Below are 25,075 nucleotides of genomic sequence, written 5' to 3' on the forward strand. Positions count from 1 at the left end.
TTGAATTGCATAGCTAGTTAGTTTCTGAAACCAGATTTGAATTCCTTACTCCAGGCACAGCATTATATCCGTTAAGCCACTTAGCTGCCTCCTAAAAGGAATTATATGGAAAGTAATTAAAATATAAATTGCCTTTTAAATATATGACCATAGTACCATAGCTCTAGTTCTAGAAGGGACCTTAGTGTTTCTAACCTGTTGATTTTATGGATAAGGAAACTAAGAACAATGGAGGTCAAGTGAGTTATTAAAGATCACACTCCTATTAAGTGGCAGAGAAGGATTCAAATTCAGGTCCTATGGTTCCAAGTTGATGGTGATGATGGTGATGATTATGGTAATTAATAATGCTGCTAATAATATTAATAATAACTATCAGTTCTATAATGTTTCAAGGTTTTCAAAGTATGTTACAAATAAAATTTTATTTGATCCTGTCAATAATACTAGGAGATCAGGGCTATTACCCAAATTTGATAGACGAGGAAACTGAAGCAGAGTTTAAGTTTCTTGTCTAGGTTCACTTGGCTAGTAAATTTCTCAGGCTGGTCAGAGATTCAGGTATTCCTGAATCCAAGTCTACTACTCTATCCACTATATTACCTAGCTGTCTATCCTCCTCCTCTTCTTCATCATCATCATCATCATCAAAGTTAGTATTATTATCATTTTTTGTTGTTGCTGCTATTATATTTATTCACCTACAGTGAAGAAGCAACCTACAGTTAAAGATCAAAAAAAAATGTTGAAATAAAATCAACTCCCCTATATCAACTGTGAGGAAGCTAAAACGTAGTGCTATAGTTCAGAGATATTGGACTCAAGGCCCTCTCAAGAGTGGCCTAAACCAGATTAAAATTTAATTGGGAAATGTGTAACAAAAAATAAAGATTTGATACAACATAGATAATGTTAATTTGTGGTTTTCTAAGGCAATATGAGGCCCACCATGACGGCACTTCTAGAGATGGCAGTTTTCATGTGGCGAATGAAATTTTTAGGTTCTACAAGTCCCAAATAGACCTTTAGGAGTCCTGCTATTAGGACTACTTAAGAGAAGGGTAAGAGGAAAGTCAAAAGTGTCAAAGTCGATGATGATAAATGAATCAGTAAAAGAAAATGGCTGTAAACCAAGATGACACTGATTCTAGATTTTCCTTTCTCCCTTTGAACAGAAACAAAGGAAGATGTCTCTGAAATGCTGACTCATTTGTGAGACAAGAGGAAACAATAGGAAATCATGAGTTCTTCTAACTTAGAAGAATCTAACAGTAGATAGTGATGATGGTAACAATAGTGGTCATAGATATCAAAGTAACAGGAAAAGCATCCTGAGTTGCATGTGAATCAGGTATCTTCATGATATTTTCAAATGAAATTAAAGATTTCACTTTAGCACTTTCTAGGACTACTCAGGTATATTAAGCGATTAAAAACTTTGTGTATTCCAAGGCAAAATATGGATTTTCAATAAAATAGAGGACTTTCAAGCTTTCTCAGTGAAAAGACCAGAACTGAATAGAAAATTTGACTTTCAAACACAAGAATCAAGAGAAGCATGAAAAGGTAATCAAGAAGCGGAAATTGCAAGGGACTTACTAAAGTTGAACTGTTTTGTTTACATTCCTACCTGGAAAGATGATGTGTATGATTCATGAGACCTCAGTACTAGGGTAGTTGAAGGGAATATGCATATATATATATATATATATATATATATATATATATGTTTATGTATATATATGTGAATGTGTATGTATGTATATATCTATGTGTATAAGTATGTATGTGTATGTATGTGTATATATATATATGTGTGTTTATATATATATATATAGATATACATGTAAAAGAGAGAGAGCAGACACAGGGTGAGTTGAAGATGAAGGGAAGATATCTAAAAGAAATAAAATGAAATTAAGGGATGAGAGAGCAACATACTGAGAGAGGGAGATAGGGAGAGATAGAATGGGGTTGATTATCTCACATAAAGGTGGCAAGAGGAAGCAGTTCTGTGGGAGGAGGGGAGAGGGCAGGTGAGGGGGGAATGAGTGAACCTTGCTCTCATCAGATTTGACCGGAGGGGGAATACCATACATACTCAGTTGGGTATCTTACCCCACAGGAAAGAAGAGGGAGGAAGATAAAAAAAAAATAAAAGAGGGGGGGATGATGGAGGGGAGGGCACATGGGGGTGGAGGTAATAAAAACAAACACTTTGGAAAGGGGCCAGAGTCAAGGGAGAAAATTCAATAAAGCGGGATGGGTTGGGAAGGAGCAAAATGTAGTTAGCCTTTCACAACATGAGTATTGTGGAAGGGTTATACATAATGATACATGTGTGGCCTAGGTTGAATTGCTCAACTTCTTAGGGAGGGTGGGTGGGAAGGGAAGAGGGGAGAGAATTTGGAACTCAAAGTTTTAAAATCAGATGTTCAAAAACAAAAAAAAGTTTTTGCATGCAACTAAAAAATAAGATACACAGGCAATGGGGCATAGAAATTTATCTTGCCCTACAAGAAAGGAAGGGAAAAGGGGATGAGAGGGGAGGGGGGTGATAAAGGGGAGGGCTGACTGGGCAACAGGGCAACCAGAATATAAGCCATCTTGGAGTGGGGGGAGGGTAGAAATGGGGAGAAAATTTGTAATTCAAACTGTTGTGAAAATCAATGCTGAAAACCAAATATGTTAAATAAATAAATTTAAATTAATTTAAAAATAAATAAATAAATAAATAATTGTGTTGATGATGAAAAAAAAAAACTTTGTGTATTTGTTTCAAAGAAAGAGAAAATTTACTAGAAAGTAGAAAAAATTGAAAGAATTGCATGTTATTAGAAAGATATTTATTTGGAGGGAGATTCATTTAGTTAATAAAGTACACTTTTCTTCTGGTACTGTAGGGTGGCATTAATTGGAGGAAAATCAGAACAGTGAGGCAGAATCTGCATTTATGCATATGTAGAAATTTTAATCTTATTAATTTAAAATAGAGAAAATAGTATTTTTTAACAATCCCTGGCATCCCTTCCCCCAAAAAAATAAAGTTTTAGCAGCCATGAAAGAGTCTTTATAAAATCCCAAACCACATATAATCAGTACGTTGTCTGTCAGCCTTATTTGCATGTTTGTCTGTCTCCAACTGAGCAGAGAGATTGTCTCGTTAAAAGTTAACTCCATCCTTCAGCTTCTCCCACATGCAAGAATAGACCAACTGCATATAAATAAATCTATTTAGGCATTTCTTTCAGATTTATGGGTTTTATCTCATTCTGGGGGGAAAAGTCAGTGTAAAAAATGCTGATAGGATTTCTGATTTGATGTGTGTAAGTAAAAATCCATTATCTGAAGAACAGGGAGGAAACTGTTTTGGTTGGAGGAAGAAGTGCTGACAGGTTTAAATAGGAGTATTATGTTAGTCATGCTTGGCTGCCTGTGTTTTTAAAATGTATATAGAAAAATTCCTCTAAATATTGATGTTCTGTAAATTTAAGACTTTAAAAATATTTCTTGGAATCATAATCAAACCCAGCATGAATGAAATGAGGAATGCACAATAAATGCCAAAGTTGTAGAAGAAATGAAAAACTCCAGTTGTGTGTTCTCCCCTTAGAATCTGGATATTCTGTTCAGGGAGTTCAATAACTGTTTTCCAGCCTGGTATGTTTGTTGTAATTCTAGCTAGAGGGAGCTCACTCTGCCTTGGACTTTTCTGAAGAGTCATAGGGACTACAGTGATATAATTCTTGATCACTGGGTAGTAACCATCAATGAGCAAGGTAGTTTTCTAGTTCTCTCAAGGCTGTTATTTTGTTGGGGAAAAAGTTGCCTAATTATTCATACAGGTCAGATTTAAATGCATACTTATTGCTACCAAAGTCTTCAGTTACTCATCTCTCTCATCCTCACAGGCTTAACTAGAGCTCTAGCCTCTGACTTCAAGCTTCCCATACATCAAAAGAAACAAAAGGTGAGTTGTAGAGAGATATATAATTAGTGATTTCAGAACCCAGGGTAAGCAGCAATAAATTAACTGGCTGGATGATTCATTCTTCCCTGATACTCATGATTTGTTACCTCATTTCAGGTAAGCCAAAGGAGGATAAGAGTTGTATAGAATTAAGTAAGAAAAATAGGTAGGAATAGAACTGAAAAAGAGAAGAGAGAAATGGGGAGAGGGGGGGAGGGAAGGGAAGGAAAGAGAGCAGAGGAGATGAGAGGACAGAGAGACAAAGACAGAGAAAACGGAACAGACAGAATATGAAGGAAGAAATAGTTCATTTAAACATAAAGAAATGGAGACTCAGAGAATTCAAATGACATACACAAAGTTAAACATCCAGAAATTGAACTCAACTAGAAACCAGGTTTCCTACATTTTATTATATCTCTTTTTCTCCTGGTGCTAACCCTTCTACCCATTTCTTATTCCATTTCTTCTTCTATAGCAATCCAAACAACTTTAATCTCTCCTCCTTGTCTACTTTTCCTCTCTCTACAAAGCACTTTATTTCACCCTTAACCTCAAAAATAAAAACAAGCAAGTAAATACCTCATTTTCCCTAGCCCTTCAAACAAAGATTGTCCCCCACCTTCATTTTTCCTGAAAAAATTTTGAAAATATAGTCTATGATGTACAGAATATAAATAAAGAATTGATTGATTACCTACTCTCCCTCTTCCTCCTCTGCCCCCAGGACCTTGGAGTCCCACTCCCTTTGATCTCTGGCTTTTCTCAAGATAAGTAAGAAGATAGTACTGCAACACTTAACTGTGTCAAATGCCATTTTCATTCTACTCATATGATAGAGTTGAACTGCATTTCCCTTATAGTAATTTAAAAATATTGATAAATATGATTGTTATTTCACTCCCAATGATCTTTGAAAAAGCACATACAGCAAGAGATATACCTAGAGAAGGATATATATTATTCTAGTTTTCAAAAACAGAAGAGAATAAAGTAAAAAAGCACAGGCCCTTATTCTTTTTTGTTGATTTTAGGTTAAATCCTCATAAGAAATAAAAGAGAACCTAGTTGTAGCATGGTATAGTAGTTAGAGAACTGGTTTTGGAACCAGGAGGAGATGGGCTCAATTTCTTCATCTGAAACCTACTACCTATGTGAGCCTGGGTCAGCTGTTTAATCTCTCAATGATCTTGGCAGCTCTGTAAGACTATAAATCCTAAAGAAGGTGCCAGATAACTTTGGTAGAGGGAGTTTGCTCACATGGGAGCTCCCTATACAAATGAAATTACTGGTATAGTCTTTATCATGAAAACATTGTCTGCTGAATATTGAAAAAAAAAGAAAGCAGAGTCCACCGCCCCCCAAAAAAAAAACCATGTATACGTTCATTGAGAGGTCATCATAACAGATTACAAGGTTTTGGTGAACTTCAGAACTCCACTAAGTAAAATACTGTCTAATATGCCCAGTATTGCAATCTTAGATTATGCTGAGAGGCCTGAAGCCCACAGGAATTACCAAGAAATTAATAGTTTTGCTGTATTCAATTATGGTCAGATGACATGGATTGCAGTATCTTGTTCTGAGTGCCACAATATAGGAAGGGCATTGATAAGCTGGAAAGACTGCAGGGGGATGAAACCAGAATAGTGAAAGGAACAATGATCATGAATTAAGAGGATAGATTGGAGAAATTGGTATGTTTAGTCTGAAAAGGAGAAGATATGAGGGAATCATAGCTTTCTTCAAATATCTTCAGGACCAAGACTGAGAAGTAGGACAAATTTGTTTTATTTGGCCATAGAGAGAAAAATTCAGAACAACTGATGCAAGTGATGAAGTGGCAAATCGAGGCCTAATATAAGGCAAAATATATCCAAAAGTAGTTTCAGCTGCCTGAGGATTAGTGGGTTCCTCTTCTTTGCATCTTTTCAGCCTTCCATTCATTCAACAGATGCTTATCAATTATTTACTAAGGTAGAGACAAAAACGAACAAGACCTTCCAACGAGAAGTGCACATTCTATTTGGGAAAATGACATGTATGCCTATAATACAATGGCAAATAGTTACAAAGTAAATACAAACATAATTTTATATGCACTGGGAAACCAAAAATTCATGTGACTCACTTTATTGCGATATATACTTTATTGTGATGGTCTGGAATCAAACCCTGTGCTAAGTGCTTTATCATTATTACCTCATTCGGTTCTCACTACAAATCTGGAAGGTAGCCTACTCTTATTATCCCCATTTTACAGATGAGAAACTGAGGCAAAAGAAGAGGTTAAGTGACTTACTGGGTATATCATAGCTTGCAAATATCTAAATCAGAATTTGAACTCAAGTCTTCCTGATACCAGGTCAAGTGCTTTATCCACTACACCACACTAATTTCAGGCAGCACTAGTAATTAGAGGGGGCAGATCAGAATAAACCTCTTGTGTGGGTTAGCAATTGAGCTTATGTTTGGAGGGGACTAGCATTTCTAAGAAGTAGAAATGAAAAAGGGAGTGGGTCTAAGGCATAGGAGGCAGCCTATGCAGAGGCTCAGAAATGGGACAAGGCATATGGTGAATGAGGAGCAAAAAGTTGGGTAGTTTATTTGGAATTCTGGAATATATTATGTGCGAAGTTATGTGTAATAAGCCTGGAAAGACTGAAGCCAGATTGTAAAGGACTTAAAATTATTCACAGAGGAGATTATATTTTTTCCGTGAGACAATAAGGTATCATAGTGTTTTAGAGGGAGAATACCAGATTTGAGCTTTAGAAACAATGCTTCTACTTGGCAGATATAATGGTAATACAGGCCTAACTTAGAGATGTTGTGGGTTTGATTCCATTCCATCACAATAAAGTGTATATTGCGATAAAGTGAGTCACATGAATTTTTCGGTTTCCCAGTGCATATAAAATCATGTTTACCTTAAACTGCAATCTATTAAGTCTGCTATACTATTATGTCAAAAATGTACATATCTTAATTTAAAAATACTTCATTACTAAAAATTAGGGGAGTAATCAAATATACATTTAACTCAATTTGGTTGCAAGTTCCTTAGCTTTTGCCATTTCCAGCTTGACAATACAAGCCATCAACTTTGAACACAGAACATTGCCACCACAGTGATGACAGATCTCATCATTTCTGTCATTGTAATTAGTTTTGATGGCTTCTACCAGCTTACCCAGGGCTCCCTTATCTTCAGGATTAACCTTTGTGAAGGCAATGCCTGTGCGGGTCTTTCTGTAAACTAATCAACCCAGTCTGCTTTACCTTTGATAATACAGTAAGGAACCGAGGGGGTGGAGCCAAGATGGCAGCTAGAAAGCAGGGACTAGCGTGAGCTCCCAGCCAAGACCCTCCAAAAACTTATAAAAAATGGCTCTGAACCAATCCTAGAACTGCAGAACCCACAAAATAGTGGACAGAAGCAGGGCTTTAGCCCAGAACAGCCTGGATGGTCTCTGGGTAAGGTCTATCCCGCACGGAGCTGGGAGCAGAGCAGAGCCCAGCATGGACGGTGCAGACCAACCAGACCAGGAGCCAGGCAGAGCGTGCTCTAGTGCCCTGAATCAGTGAGCTGCAGCAGTTACCAGACTTCTCAACTCACAAACACCAAAGACAACAGAGAAGGTTAGTGGGAAAAGCCGTGGGAGTGGAAGGAGTTTGCGGTTCCCCACTGAAAAACTCAAGGGTCATGTTAGTTGGCTGGGAACATGACCAGGCAGCGAAAACACACCCAGATTCAGTCTCAGACTTTGGAATCTTTCTTTGGTGACAAAGAAGACCAAAACATACAGCAAGAAGATGTCAACGAAGTCAAAGAGCCTACAACAAAAGCCTCCAAGAAAAACATGAACTGGTCTCAGCTCATGGAAGAGCTCAAAAAGAATTTGGAAAAGCAAGTTAGAGAAGTAGAGGAAAAATTGGGAAGAGAAATAAGAAGGATGCAAGAAAACCACGAAAAACAAGTCAATGACTTGCTAAATGAGACCCCCCCCCCAAAATACTGAAAAATATACTGAAGAAAACAACACCTTAAAAAATAGACTAACTCAAATGGCAAAAGAGCTCCAAAAAGTCAATGAAGAGAAGAATGCCTTGAAAGGCAGAATTAGCCAAATGGAAAAGGAGGTCCAAAAGACCACTGAAGAAAATACTTAAAAGTTAGATTGGAGCAAGTGGAAGCCAGTGACTTGATGAGAAATCAAGATATTATAAAAGAAAACCAAAGGTATGAAAAAATGGAAGACAATGTAAAATATCTCATTGGAAAAACCACTGACCTGGAAAATAGATCCAGGAGAGATAATTTAAAAATTATTGGACTACATGAAAGCCATGATCAAAAAAAGAGCCTAGATATCATCTTTCAAGAAATTATCAAGGAGAATTGCCCTGATGTTCTAGAGCCACAGGGCAAAATAAAAATTGAAAGAATCCACTGATTGCCTCCTCAAATAGATCCCGAAAAGAAATCTCCTACGAATATTGTCACCAAATTCCAGAGCTCCCAGATCAAGGAGAAAATATTGTAAGCAGCCAGAAAGAAACAATTTGAGTGTTGTGGAAACACAATCAGAGTAATCCAAGATCTAGCAGCTTCTACATTAAGAGATCAAAGGGCTTGGAGTATGATATTATGGAGGTCAATGGAGCTAGGATTAAAACCAAGAATCACCTACCCAGCAAAAATGAGTATCATGCTCCAAGGCAAAACATGGATTTTCAATAAAATAGAGGACTTTCAAGCTTTCTCAGTGAAAAGACCAGTGCTGAATAGAAAATTTGGCTTTCAAACACAAGAATCAAGAGAAGCATGAAAAGGTAATCAAGAAAAAGAACAAGAAAAAGAAATTGCAAGGGACTTACTAAAGGTGAACTGTTTTGTTTACATTCCTACATGGAAAGATGATATGTATGATTCATGAGACGTCATTATTAGGGTAGCTGAAGGGAATATGCATATATATTATATATATATATATAATATATATGTGTGTGTGTTTATGTATATATGTATATGTGAGTGTGCATGTATGTGTGTGTGTGTGTGTATATATATATATATATATATATATATATATATATATATATATACATAGAGAGAGAGAGAGAGAGAGAGAGAGAGAGAGAGAGAGAGAGCAGTCACAGGATGAGTTGAAGATGAAGGGAAGATATCTAAAAGAAATAAAATCAAATTAAGGGGTGAGAGAGGAATATATTGAGAGAGGGAGATAGGGAGAGATAGAATGGGGTAAATTATCTCACATAAAAGTGGCAAGAAAAAGCAGGCCTGTAGGAAAAGAAAAGAAGTCAGGTGAGGGGGAATGAGTGAATCTTGCTCTCATCAGATTTGACCTGAGGAGGGAATACCATACATACTCAATTGGGTATCTTACCCCACAGGAAAAAAAGAGGAAGAAGATAAAAAGGGGGGATGATAGAAGGGAGGGCAGATGGGGGTGGAGGTAATCAAAAACAAACACTTTTGAAAGGGGACAGGGTCAAGGGAGAAAATTCAATAAAGGGGGATAGGTTAGGAAGGAGCAAAATATAGTTAGTCTTTCACAACATGAGTATTGTGGAAGGGTTATACATAATGATACACATATGGCCTATGTTGAATTGCTTGACTTCTTAGGGAGTGTGGGTGGGAAGGGAAGAGGGGGTAGAATTTGGAACTCAAAGTTTTAAAAGCAGATGTTCAAAAACAAAAAAAAATGTTTTTGCATGCAACTAGAAAATAAGATACACAGGCATTGAGGTGTAGAAATTTATCTTGCCCTACAAGAAAGGAAGGGAAAAGGGGATGGGAGGGGAGTGGGGTGACAGAAGGGAGGGCTGACTGATGAACAGGGCAACCAGAATATACACCATCTTGGAGTGGGGGGGAGGGTAGAAATGGGGAAAAAATTTGTAATTCAAACTCTTGTGAAAGTCAATGCTGAAAACTAAATATATTAAATAAAAAAAAATTTTAGAAAAAAACTACAGTAAGGAACCCCTATTTTTCAGCACAAGGCAGATAGTAGGACTGCTAGCTCGATGGTGTCCACATCATGTGCAATCACTACCAACTGTGCTTTCTTGTTTTCTACCAGTGTAGTAAGAGTGTTAACACCTGCTCTCAGGACAGGTGATCTCTTAGTGGGGACATCTCCTTTGCCTGCAGCCTTTTGTTCAGCCCGAGCCAGAAGCCTTTACTTCTTATCTTGCTTTGTCTCAAGTCTATACTTACGAGCCTCTTTCAGCAGTTGAGTAGCTGTCTGGTGATCCAAAGCCTGGGTGAACTGGTTAATTGCTGGTGGGACTTTCAAACGCTTATAAAGGATGGATCTTTGATGTTGCAGTCTGATGTACCGAGGCCATTTGACAAATCGAGTAAAGTCCCTTTTGAGCTGGATGTCCTGAATAATGCCAAAGTTCTTGGGCCACTTCTCAAACAAAGGTTTGACCACTTTCTTAGCTTCCTGCTTCTTTACTACAGCAGGGGCCGGAGCCACCTACTTCCCCTTGGTCTTCTTCCCTTTTCGCATCTTGGCCAGCTGAACAAAAAAAGAAGAGCTTACCTGGGGATTTTCAATTTGTTCTTTTTCTAGTTTTTTCAGTTGCATGCCCAATTCAATGATCTCCTTTTTATCAATTTTATTCATGTAAGAATTTAGAGATGTAAAATTTCCCCTAAGAAGAGCTTTTGCTGCATCCCATAATTTTGGTATGTTGTCTCATTATTGTCATTCTCTTGAATGAAGTTATTCATTGTTTCTATGATTTATTCTTTTGCCCACTCTTTCTTTAGGACTAGATTATTTAGTCTCCCATTAATTTTTAGTTTAACTTTCCATGGTCCTTTATTACAAATAATTTTTATTGCATTATGACCTGAAAAGGATGCATTGACTATTTCTGCCTTTCTGCATTGGATTGTGAGGTTTTTATACCCTAGGACATGGTTAATTTTGAGTATGTGCCATGTACCACTGAGAAAAAAAAAAGTATATTACTTTTTATTCCCATTTAGTTTTCTCCAGAGGTCTATCACATCTGCCTTTTCTAAAATTCTATTCACCTCCTTAACTTCTTTCTTGTTTATTTTGAAGTTAGATTTATCAAGTTCAGAGACTGGAAAGTTGGGATCCCCCATTATTATAGTTTTGTTGTCTATTTCTTCTCTAACTCCCTTAAGCTCTCCCCTTAGAATTTGCGTGCTATACCACTTGGTGCATACATGTTAAATAATGATATTTTTTCATTGTCTATGGTGCCTTTTAGCAGTGTCCTCCCTTATCTGTTTTAATTAGATCTATCTTTGCTTTTTCTTTGTCTGAGATTTGGATTGCAAACCCTGCTTTTTATTTTACTTTAGCTGAAGCACAATATATTCTACTCCAGTCTTTTTACTTTACCCTATGTGTATCTCCCTGTTTCAGATGTGTTTCTTGTAAACAACATATTGCAGGATTATGGTTTTTAATACATCCAGCTATCCTCCTCCATGCTGTGGGAGAGTTCATCCCATTCACATTCACAGTAATGATTACTATCTGTGTCTTTTTCTCCATCTTATCCCCCCACATTTATGCTTTTATTTCTCCCCTCTCCCTCACAATCCTCACAAAAGTTTTGCTTTTGACTGCTGGCTTCCTAATCTTACCCTTTCTAATGATTTCCCTCCCTTATCTTACCCTTTTCTGCTTGCTGCTTCTTCCCTCCCTTCTGACCACCCCCCACCTTCTTTTCCCTTACCTCTCCTACTACCTGTAGGACAAGTTTGATTATTCCATTCTTCAGTCAAATCCAATGAGAGTAAAGCTCAAATATAGATCTCCTCCCTCCCTTCTTTCCTTCTACTAGACTATGTTTTTGTGCCTCTTCATGTGATGCAATTTACCCTTTTTTACTACTTCCTTACCTCTTCTCCCAGATCCATCCCTTTACATCTCTTAAGTTTTTTTATCATTACATCAGTTATTTTATACTGACATTGACAATCTATATATATCCTTTATAATTCTCAAAATAACTGTACTATTCTCAAGACTGAAATATATATGTGTATATATATATATGTATAACATATATAAAACAATATAATCCTATATATGGATATAAACAATTTGCCCCTATTGATTAACAAGGTGTTTTTTCCTCCCATTTACCTTTTTATGTCTCTCTTGAGTTTATATTTTTTATTGTCTTTTTTATTTATTTAATATTTTTAGTTTTCAGCATTGATTTCCACAAGATTTTGAAATAGAAATTTTCTCCCCATTTCTACCCTCCCCCCACTCCAAGATGGCATATATTCTGATTGCCCCATTCCCCAGTCAGCCCTCCCTTCTGTCACCCTACTCCCTCCCCATCCCCTTTTCCCTTACTTTCTTGTAGGGCAAGAGAGATTTTTCTATGCCTCATTGCCTGTATATCTGATTTCCTAGTCGCATGTAAAAACTATTTTTTGAACATCTGCTTTTAAAACTTTGAGTTCCAAATTCTCTCCCTTCTTCCCTCCCCACCCACCCTCCCTGAGAATGCAAGCAATTCAACATAGGCCACATGCGTATCATTATGCAAAACCCTTCCACCCTACTCATGTTGTGAAAGACTAACTATGTTTCCTTCCATCCTATCCTATCCCCCTTTATTGAATTTTCTCCCTTGACCCTGTCCCTTTTTGAAAGTGTTAGCTTTTGGTTACCTGCTCCTCCTACCTGCCCTCCCTTCTATCATACTCCCTTTTTTATCCCCTTCCTCCTTCTTTCCTGTGGGTAAGATACCAAATTGAGTGTGTATATATATATATATATATATATATATATATATATATATATACACATACATACATACATATATATACATATATATGTATATATGCATGTATATTCCCTTCAGCTTCCCTAATACTGAGGTCTCATGAGTTATACACATCATCTTTCCATGTAAGAATGTAAACAAAACAGTTCAATTTTAGTAAGTCTCTTATGATTTCTCTTTCTTGTTTGTCTTTTCATGCTTCTCTTGATTCTTGTGTTTGAAAGTCAAATTTTCTATTCAGCTCTGGTCTTTTTACTGAGAAAGCTTGAAAGTCCTCTATTTTATTGAAAATCCATATTTTGCCTTGGAGCATGATACTCAGTTTTGTTGGGTAGGTGATTCTTGGTTTTAATCCTAGCCCCATTGACTTCCAGAATATCATATTCCAAGCCCTTCGATCCCTTAATGTAGAAGCTGCTAGGTCTTGTGTTATACTCATTGTGTTTCCACAATACTCAAATTGTTTCTTTCTGGCTGCTTGCAGTATTTTCTCCTTGATCTGGGAGCTCTGGAATTTGGCAAAAATATTCCTAGGAGTTTGGTTTTTGGGGTCTTTTTCAGGAGGTGATCAGTGGATTCTTTCAATTTCTATTTTACCTTCTGTCTCTAGGATATCTAGGCAGTTTTCTTTGATACTTTCTTGAAAGATGTTATCTAAGCTCTTTGTTTTGGTCATGGCTTTCAGGTAGGCAAATAATTTTTAAATTCTCTCTCCTGGATCTATTTTCCAGGTCAGTGGTTTTTCCAATGAGATATTTCACATTGTCTTCCATTTTTTCATTCCTTTGGTTTTGTTTTTTAATATCTTCATTTCTCATAAAGTTTCTAGCTTTCACTTGCTCCAATCTAATTTTTAAGGTAGTATTTTCTTCAGTGGTCTTTTGGACCTCCTTTTCCACTTGGCTAATTCTGCCTTTCAAGGCATTCTTCTCCTCATTGGCTTTTTCGAGCTCTTTTGCCATTTGAGTTAGTCTATTCTTAAGGTGTTATTTTCTTCAGTATTTTTTCGGTCTCCTTTAGCAAGTCATTGACTTGTTTTTTCATGGTTTTCTTGCATCACTCTCATTTCCCTTCCCAATTTCTCCTCTCTTTCTCTAACTTGCTTCTCCAAATCCTTTTTGAGGTCTTCTGTGACCTGACACCAGTTCATGTTTTTCTTGGAGGCTTTTGATGTAGGCTCTTTGACTTTGTTCACTTCTTCTGACTGTATGTTTTGGTCTTCTTTGTCACCAAAGAAAGATTCCAAAGTTTGAGTGTGAATCTGAGAGCGTTTATGCTGCCTGCTCATGTTCTCAGCCAACTACTCAACCCTTGAGTTTTTCATGGGGGTATGACTGCTTGTAGAGTAGAGAGTACTTTGTCCCAAGCTTGAGGGGCTGCACTGTTGTTTTCAGAGCTTTTTCTACACAGCAAGCTCTGCCCCATCAGTGCTCCTCCTCCTCCCCCAAGAGCCACCAACCCAGAGCCACCAACCCGGACCACTACTCAGGTCTAAGCAGGCTCTGCACTCCTGCTCTGATCTGCCACTCAATTCCTCCCACCAGATGGGCCTGGGGCCAGAAGCAACTTCAGCTGTTGCTCTGTAAGCTGCCTTAGAGCTACTCCACCTCTGCTTCCCTATGGGTGGTGGCCAAATTGCAAACTCCTTTACTCTGTCCCACAGTTTTTTCCCACTAACCTTCTCTGTTGTCTTTGGTGTTTGTGGGTTGAGAAGTTTGGTAACTGTCACAGCTCACTGATTCAGTGCAGCAAGGCCTGTTCTGTCTGCTTCCCAGTCTGGTTTTTCCAGGCACAGCCCATGCTGGGCTCTGCTCCACTTCCAACATGGTGTGATAGACCTTACACAGAAACCATCCAGGCTGTCCTGGGATGGAGCCCTTCTTCCCTCTGCTGTTTTGTGTGTTCTGCAGTTCTAGAATTTGTTTAGAGCCATTTTTATAGGTGTTTTGAGGGTCCTGGGGGAGAGCTTTAGGCAGATCCCTACTTTCCAGCTGCTATCTTGGCTCCACCACCCCTTGAGTTTGTATTTGACTATCAAATTTTCCATTGAGCTCTGGCCTTTTCATCACGAAGATTTGAAATTCTCTTATTTCATTGAATGTCCATCTCCTTGCTTGAAAAATTGTGCTCAATTTTGCTTGGTAGTTGATCCTTGGTTGTAGTCCAAGCTCCTTTACCTTTCAGAATATCATATTCCAATTTTTCCTGTCATTTAATGTAGAATCTGAAAGATCCTGCATGATCCTGATTGTAGTTTCGTGCAATATTTGTATTCTTTCTTTCTGGCTGCCTGCAGTATTTTCTCCTTCACCTGATAATTCTGGAATTTGGCTATAACTTATCTTGGAGTTTTCAATTTGGGATCTCTTTCAGGGGGTGATCAGTGTATTCTTTCAATGACTATTTTGCCCTCTTGTTCTAGGACCTCAGGGCAGCTGTCTTTGTTTATTTCTTGGAAGATATTGTCCAAGCTCTTTTTTTTCATCATTGCATTCCAGTAGACCAATGATTCTTAGATTGTCTCTCCTGGATCTATTTTCCAGGTCAGTTGTTTTTCCCATTAGATATATCACATTTTATTCTATTTTTTTCATTCTTTTGATTTTGTTTGATTGACTCGATGCCTCATAGAGTCATTAGCTTCTATTTGCTCAATCTTAACTTTTAATGAATTGTTTTTTTCATTTTGCTTCTGGGCTTCTTTTTTCCATTTGGTTTACTTTACTTTTCAGGGCATCATTTTCTCTAACTAGATTTTGAATCTCCTTAGCCATTTCACCAATTTTACTATTTAAAGCTTTGTTTTCATCTGTGAATTTTTTTCCATTTTTTTCTTTTACCTCTCTAATTTGTTTTTAAAATCCACCTTGAGCTCTTCCAGGAATGTTTTTTGGGCTTCAGACCAGTTCACATTCCCTTTTGAGGTTTCAGATGTGGGTATACTGTCCATGCTGTCCTCTTCCAAATTGGTATTTTCATCTTCTTTGTCTCCATAAAAAGAATCAATAGTCCTCAGTTTCCTAGAGTTCTTCATGTTGGTTAACTTTTTCCTGGCTTTAAAGTGGATTTCTCCTTCTGGAGTTCTGGAGGCTCTGTACCAGGCTTCTTGTTCTGGGAATTGTGGGGATAGTTACTTGCTTTGTGTGTTTGCCTCTGGTTTCGTGAGGTGTGGGGAGGGGTGGTTTGGCTGCTGGAAGTCTCCTTTTCCCTTAGTCCTGTGGTACAGCCTTTTTCTGCACTAATGCCTGACATCTGCCACTTCCCCTGGCTGCACAAAAGTGCATCTGGGGTCCTGGTGTATATGATTGCTGTCTCTGCCCTCCTGAGGCTCCAGAACTCCCACTCTTCTGCTGAGGTGGGGCCTTCTGGAACACCTCTCTTCCCCCACTAGTCTCCTTCCACCACCACAATAAAGGCCCTCTCCCCAACTTCTCAAGCTAAAAGGCTATTGAAGCCCCACTTCTGGCCCTTCTATTTCAAAGTTTCTCCCAAAGGAGTATTATCTGGATTAGGGAGGTAGGGAAGGATGAGAGCCATTGTAGCTATCCATCATGGCTCCTGGAAGTTCAAGAAGGTGAGTTTCAAACCTTTAGACTGCTGGTTGCAAGCCTCTGAAGTAGTTCTTCTCACAGCCTCAGGTGCTGTGCTGCTTCCTGCTGTAGCTCTGACAGACTCCCATGCTGTCCTGGGAGGGCTGGGGGTTACCACCAATTTTGCGCACCCAGCATTCTCCCAGCCTGGATCGCTGGTTGATTTCTACAACTGTTTCAGCTTTGGTGTTGTCTGTCACAGCTCCACACGCTGGATGCTCTCCCAGACTATGGACCCATCCTGTCAACCCTGAGAACTCTCCTGGCTTGTAACTTTGCCTTCTAACTCTCTCAGATCTGCTCAGATTCACTTTTTTAGATATGTCTAATAGAATTTGTGTGAGAGCTCCTGTAAGACCCTGTTTTCACATGGCCATCTTGGCTCCACCCCTTATAAATTATTTTTAACTCAAGACAGAACTGCCATGGGAGAGCCATAATAGAGAGTATAAAATGCATTTCAAACAAATATAAATATTTCAATAACCTGTGATGGTACTATGTAGACATTCACTCTTTTTGTCAATGCCTAATACAATTCATTGTTTTAGAATTTTTTTAGGTTATTTACAGAATTTATGTTGTCAAAAAGAAATTCATCACCTGGCAGACACAATTTTGATGATGAGCCTCTCAGACCTAGGATTTACAGGTGAGAGACATGCTGTCTCTCACCTGACCTGGACTCAAAGCTCTTCTAGCTTCATGCCATTTGCCCTGCCATAACTAACTTATGTGGAAAAAGTGTATACTTTGAGAACCCAAGGTCATCTTTAGAGCATAGCAAAACAAAGACAGGGGGAATGAGTTGAGAGAAAAAATCTATATTACAGCAAAACCACAAGAATACAAAGAAAGCCAGTAAGTCTGACCTACTCTGATTATAGTCTCAGGGAACAAGCTCAAAAAGAAAGTCTATTAAACACAACAAACATTTTTAAGAGTCTACTATATGTGACATTCACCATGGTGTGGCTGCTGAACATGCTACAGCTTCTTGGATGCACATGTGAGCCAGGTAGAGATGAAAGCTGGATGAGAAGCCATAAAAAGGGCTCAGAAAGCCTTCAAACCAGAGATGCTAGTCCTTTTTGAATAACCCAACCATCTTGGCAGATGGGCTAAACCAGGTTGAGAGTAACTGACAGGCTTCACTCTGTCAGGCAGTTAGGGAGTGAGGGGTGCCTAACTCAAGCACATGAAGACTTCCTCCAGCAGAGTGGGAAGATAAGAATAATTTGTTCCAGTGGCATTGAAGATGACTAAAGTAGGCACAATGGAGTATTTAGAGTTTGGTTAGACTTTGAAGACACCAAGGTCACACAATGCATCCCAGGCCATCACCAGACTTCTTGACTTTTGTCTTACCATAGAACTTCAATGACTAGAAAAGAGCATGAGGCTGATGACTTTTTGCAACTCTACCTCACTTATATACACTTCCCACATGAGTCAAGACATCATCCTGTGATGGCATAGTTTTCAAAAAAAAAAAAAAAACAAAGAAGAAACAATAACAACACCATATGCAAGATAGTCCCAGGGATAAGATATTCAGATGAGTCATCAGTCAGTAAAATTTAGTCTAGAGAATCCCTCATAATGGGATGTAACAGCTTCAATTCTATATTACATATTCTAACCAAAAATCACCAACCTTTGAGAATGAAAATCTCAGAGGCACAGAAAATAAGAGATAGAAAAAGGGGGTGAGAAGAGAACGGTAAAGCTGAATTACAACACAAAAAATAATGGACGTTGAGTATGTAGAAGTAGAATTTTTAGTGTTTGTTATAGAAAATGCTAACAATGTTTATCTAGCTAGCAGATGCTTTTGCTGCCATTAGGAAATATTACCTAAGTTACCTAATATGGCTTTTGAAATAATGTTAACGTGTTCACATTCATCTTTATGAAAAGGTTGTGTTTCCCAAAGTTTCATGATGAAGTTTCAATTTTTTATAGTAATATATTTAAAATATTTTTTGTTATTGCCTTTATTTGGGGGAGGAGAAATATTCTCCTTTCTGTAAACAATACCATTGAGGAAGCTTCCTACTAGCAATGCAGATCTGCAACTATTGTACAACTTTTAGTGTTAATAACCTAGAAAATGAAAAAGCTAAGTGATTTATATAGCCAGCACATGAGAATTGAACCCATGTGTTACTTATACAAAATGACCTCTCTTTACCTTTGTACCTGTCTTTTTATTTGTATCAGTTTCAGGAGAATCCAAGATGTTTAGAAGGAGGGAATATTTTATTTTTTTTCTTTATATCCTCAGTGGCTACCACTATGTACAAGGCAGTGTCAGGAATACAAAAATGAAGGAGACATTGGCTTCTGTCTCTTATGAGCCTGAAAGGGAGATAAATATTTAGCAAAAACAACCAACCAAGAAATCTGTGATAAGGGTAGTGTAACAATAAAGCAATAATAACAATGTAGAGGATAATTTTTAAAATGCCTATGTAGTTCTGTATCACAAAGTATGTGAGACTCTCCATATAGAAGGTAGAAATAAACCATTTATTCAGATACCAGAGAACCAGATCCCACAAGCCATTTATCTTATCTATCAGAGCAGTAAAACATTCCACACACAATATAACAACCTGGAGACTCACCATCCCAAAACCTCTCTGACCCCCTGCTGGGGTCTTCTCCAAAACAAACTCACAGTACAGCTAAGTCAGCCTGTTCAGTTCTAACCATCACGAGGGTGCCATTAGCAGCCTTTAACATCTTTCTCACTCAGCATTTCCTGTGACATAACTTCCTTTTCCTGTCAGGAAGATCCTCCCACCACATGTGTCTTATGCTTCCTGTGACATAAGCAGGTCACATGGCCTATTAATGGGTGGGAAAGATCTTCAAATCTAAATTGCCACTACAGGTACTTGTAGGGGTAAGAGTCGTATTAACTCACAATTCTATAGCACTTCAAAAAATTTTTTATTGATAGCTTTTTTGCTTTCATTGCTTGAAACATATTTCTTTCTCTTTGCCTACCCATGAATCATCCCATTTAGTAAAGCTTTTTTAAAAGAGGAAACATGAGCAAAACCAAACAATATATCAAATCTTAACATATATACAACATTCTATTTTCATGGTCTCCCATGTCTGCAAATAAGGAAAATGCATTTTCTCCATACTTGTTTTCGTTTTACAATGCACAAAGTAGTCCAAAACCATAGAGAGTTCAACTAGAGAACCAAAGAACAGAGATAGCTGGAGAAGGGTACCAGCACATGTCATGCTTCATTAGGCCTTTGTAAAAGTGAATTGGCATCCAGTCAAACTAGTTATGTCCTATCAGAAGTCATTTGTAGCAGAGACGAACAACAGTTGAATCCAAATTCCCTAGCATGGAAGTAGCTTGATACATTTGAAGACCAGCACCCAGGAAAGTTGCCATAAAAGGAGATGGAATCAGAAAGTGAATACTAAGGGTTAATGCAAGGCAAAAAATACTAAAATCATGAAAGATGTAAGTAAGAAGAAAACTCAGTTGAAATCTTGAGCAAAAATAGATAATCCAAGATAGAAAATACTAACAGAAGGGAAATTTGCCTCCAGGTAAATCAAATGAGTCCAGATACCTGTGAATAAATATTGTAAGACAAGACACCTGATAAGGAGGAGAAACCTATGGATTCCCAAAAGAGCATGGAACCACAAATATATATATATATATATACATATATATATCTGTATATATATATACAGATATATATATATGTACATATATATATACATATATACATATTCCTCACTGACTTAAAAGAGAAAGTATAATTACGAAATAAGAAATAATACAATGGAATTTATGATCCGAGCTTGATAATAATTGGAAGAATAGAAAAATTTGAATCTACAGTGGGATCTCATTAAAGAACCAAAAGAGAGAACAACTGATTGGAAATGTAAATATTTAGAACTAAAGGACCATCTGCAAGGAGAGAAGCTAAAGGCAATATATTAAAAGAAAGCATCATCTTCTGACTTCAAAGACAGGATCCACAAAGACAACTTAGCAATTATAGGTTTCCCAGAAGATCTGATGCATATTGAAGTAAGCTGGGCCAATATAATAGTATAAATGACTACAATCATGTAAATCAGAAGAAGAGACACAACAAAAGAAAAGGGATTGTCAAAAAAAAGTACAAAGAAAAGACATGGCTTACAAGATGAGATATGATTAAGACCCACTCACCCACTGAAACATACCTCTTTGCAGGGGTGGGAGGGTCAACAAGAATATTATGTTGGATACATTTTCAGATTTTTTTGGGTGTTGATTAGTTTTCCTCTTCTTTTTACTTCTTTCCTTTTTTTGTCCTTAAGATATCAATTGCTATAGATAGCTCTATGGGACAGAAGAAAGAAAGGTAAGTATAAGGAGAGAAGTTGTGGTGATATAAAAAAAAATGACATTGCTCAATGTTTTTGCAAAAAAATATCATTGATAAACTTAAAGAGAGCAATTGCAGTCCTGTCCATTACAGTTATATATCAGTGTGAAGAACATGGCTTTTTATTTCAGGGAAATGTTTGAGATCTTTGGAAGCTTTATATACAATTTCCCAAATTTAATACAACCTACATTCTTTCTCCTGTTCAGTTTTGTCCCAAGTTATTGGCCATTTCCCACACTTTTCTCATATATAATACTAATGCACTAGTTTTGTGGGCTGTCCTTCCAAATAAATTCAGATACTCAGGTGTTCTTTGACTACTTGGGTTTTTTTGCACGGATTTTAAGTCTGAACGAATACATTGGAGTAGTTGTGGAGATCATTGATGGGCCTCTTTGTTATCTATTGTAGAACTTGTTGTAATTAGCTGGAAATGAGAGTATATGGAGCACCTCACCCTCTTCCATTTGAACTCTATCAGGACAATCTTTTCTTGTTTGTGGTAAATACCTTTGATGAACCTAAGTATCTTTGTTTATTGCTTCACTTAGATCAATAAGCAATATTATCTTTATAGATTTATCTGTCATGTATCTTTTATGATCTTAACATATTTATTAGGGCACCCTGTTGAAGGTAATTCCTCAAAGTTTAATTTTTCTATATTGAAATGCATTTATGAGTAGAAATGATTTTTAAAATATAAATATAATTGAATGTTATGGGTTTCACACTTTTCAGTCAAGTATGTGATGATGAAAATATGACCTTCCATACAGTCTCATTTGTGAAAACTTACTTGTTACCTTATCACATTTTCATCAATTGTACCCTTAGAATATATGCAGATCATTCCCAGAAAAAGACCTTATAAAGTACTTCTGTGGTTTCAGGGGTGGTGAACCTGCATCCTCGAGGCCACATGTGGCCCTTTAGGTCTTCAAGTGCAACCCTTTGACTGAATACAAACTTCACAGAAAAAAAAATCCTTTTATTAAGGGCATTTGTTGAATCTACTGTGGCATCTCACTGAAGAAACAAAAGAGAATGACCGACTGATAATGTAAATATTTAGAACTAAAGGACTATCTGCAAGGAGAGAAGCAAAAGGTAATATATTACAAGAAAACATCCTTTTATTAAGGGGATTTGTTCTATGAAGTTTAGATTCAGTCAAAGGGCTGCTTTTGAGGACCCAGAGGGCAACATGTGGCCTAGAGGCTGCAGGCTTCCCACTGCTGGGTTAGGTAGTTACTGACATTGTCTTGATTGCTTGTTTCCAGTGATATTAAGTATATTAACTTCTCCTCTTGTTCAGTGTCTCCTATAAGTACAGTAAGTAGTGATCACCCAATATACCCTCAAAGATTTTTCATGTCTAATATAGATTACCTTTCTGCAGCTCTTTCAATCACTGTCTTTGTGCCATTTCTACTTGCTTAGGTTGCAAATTTTGATCTGATAGGTTAAAGTCTAAATGTGATGGTTCCACGGTCATTGATGAAGAAAAGAGTTTATTACAGAAATGCTGATAAATGCATAAAACAAAGAAACATGTATGAGGGAACTAGTAATACTTATATGACACTCTCCACAGAGATGTCACAAGGCAAGCACTATAGAAGGGTCAGATATTGTTAGATCCAGATAAATTCTTTCTCCAAACAATGGAATGATTTGCAGATAACATTTCATAAACTTGGAGAGGATTAATAAAATTACTTGGGTCTCCAGATTTTGACTTAACATAAGGATAGATATTCTATAAATTATGTTATTAAATAAAGAAAATCAGAATATTGAATAAAGCCTTATGAGCAAAGTATTTAAGCAGAAAGCGTGCTGTATTTGGAATCAGAGCACTTGAGTTTAGATCCTAACTTGAACATGTACTACCTTAGTTAAGTCACCTAATCTACATGTGCCTTAATTTATCCATCTTCAAAATAAAGGGGAGGAAATGGATCAGATCTGTCAAAAATGAAGACTACAAGCCACACGCACCCCTCAACAATCTCAAGTATATTTTGAACCAGATTAAAATGTAATTCCTATCTGATTTTAATATGTTCATGCATCAATAAAAATAAATATCTAAACATGTCTGGTTCTTTAAGGTAAGATGTGGCCTACAAGGATCTTTTTGTATGATTTCATAGCCCTCATTTCTAATTGAGTTTGACATGCAGACAAGATGACCTCTGAGGTGCCTTCCAATTCTAGATCAATGATACTATGATCCTAATAAATTTTATTATCTTTAAATTGAGACTGGTCAGACTAGATGATCTCTGAGTTCCTTTTCATTTCTAAATCTATGTTTCCCTGGAGGCTGAAATAGGTAAAAGTTAGGATTTGGTGTTGGGTAACTCAAAGGTTTTGCGATAACATATTTTTAGTTTTGTATATGGCCATGAGATATGGGATACTAGAGACTCTGAAGAATTGTCATGAGCCAGAGCTTCTAAATTCTAGAATGAAGTGTGAGGAAACCTTGGATGAGGAGGAGGAAGAGGAGAAGGAAGAGTAGGAGGAGGAGGATGGTGATGATAGCCAGCATTACACTCTTCAGGAATTTATAGCAACAAAGGTGGGAATGAAGTCAATGACCAGATGTTGCCTCTTGTTCTGTAGCCAAGATTGTTACCTTATTACCAAATTGTATATACCATTCTGCATTCAGAATCTAAATTCTTCTTTCCAGCTCTACTCAACAATTTAGCTTTTCTGAGAAACAGATACTGCCACAGAATTCGGTATGGTTTCATGGTGATCTTCCTAGTGTTATCTGGATCCCAAGTCCAAATTTAGTTTATTTGTGTCATTGAATCTAAGGAAGAGTGACAGACAGAATTCATGGAATCTCCAGCCACCATGCCATTTTCTTTTGAAATTCAGTCTCAATCATAAACCTACAATCTCAACTAATATAAGCAGATTGCACCAAGGTTACCCGGAAGTGACTCAGGGCTCATCAGCATGGTTTTGAAGGGCCAAAGTGTGTACCTTGATGAGTTATAATCTGGAAGTTATCCTGATCTGAGGATATACTGGGGCACACTATACACTTAGAGATCATGGATTCTTTAAGACCAGGAAGTTCTTGATTCATGGCTAACCCATCTCTTCTGTTGAATTCTGAATAGCCAATAAGGGCCAGTCTGCCCCAAGAATTATTATTCTTAGTTTTGCAAAAATCCTTGTACATATTTTGTATATTTCTATGTGTACAAGTTATCTCCTCTGAGAGAATATAAGCTTCTTCAGGGAAGGAACTGGTTTTTTTTAATTTAAGATTTTATTTTCCTTAGTTACATGTAAAAAAAATTTTAACATTTGTTTTGAAAAGTTTGAGTTGCAAATTCTCTCCATTCCTCCCTCCTCACCCACCCCCATTGAGGAGGCAAGCAATTTGATGAACCTGTGTAGTCATGCAAAACATTTCCATAATAGTCATGATATGAAAGAAAAAATAAACCAAAAAGAAAAACCTCAAAAAAATTTGAAAAATGTATGCTTTAATCTGTATTCAGATATCATCAGTTCTTTCTGTGGGGATGGATAGCGTTTTTCATCATGTCTGTCAGAGTTGTCTTGGATAATTATGTGGCTAAAAACAGCCAAGTCATTCATAGTAGATCATGTTAAAGCATTGCTGTTACTTTGTTCACAGTACGTTTCATTTTGTATTAACCCATGCGAGTCTTTCCAGGCTTTCCTGAGAACATATTGCTCATCATTCTGACAGCACAATAGTATTCCATCACAATTAGATACCATAATTTGTTCAGATTGAGGGCTTCCCCTCAATTTCCAATTCTTTGTGACTACTAAAAGAGAAGCTATAAATATTGTTGTACATATATGTCCTTTTCCTTTCTGTTTTTATCATCTCTTCGGGGATACAGACCTAGTTGTAGTTTTACTAGGTCAAAGGGTATGCATGGTTTTATAGCCTTTTAGGCATAGTTCCAAACTGCTCTACAGAATGGTTAAATCAGTTCACTACTCCACCAATAAGGCATTAATGTCTCCTTTTTCCCACATCCCCTCTGCCATTCATTGTTTTCCTTTTCTGTCATATTAGTCAATCTAATAGGTATGAGGTAGTACATTAGAATTGTTTTAATTTCTATTTCTCCAATCAATAGTGAGTTAGAGCATTGTTAATATGGATATGTATGTGTGTATATATATATATACACACATACATATACACATATATATGTATATATATACACATATATACACACACACACATA

At 37.1% G+C, this 25,075-nt stretch overlaps 1 pseudogene; it reads right to left on the reverse strand.

Annotated features, from left to right (window-relative positions):
- Positions 1-9,993: 9,993 nt before the first annotated feature.
- On the reverse strand, positions 9,994-10,518 carry LOC118836774 (annotated as a pseudogene).
- Between the last annotated feature and the right edge of the window lie 14,557 nt (positions 10,519-25,075).

Source organism: Trichosurus vulpecula, chromosome 2 (genome assembly GCF_011100635.1).
Source record: "Trichosurus vulpecula isolate mTriVul1 chromosome 2, mTriVul1.pri, whole genome shotgun sequence".
Taxonomy (NCBI): domain Eukaryota; kingdom Metazoa; phylum Chordata; class Mammalia; order Diprotodontia; family Phalangeridae; genus Trichosurus; species Trichosurus vulpecula.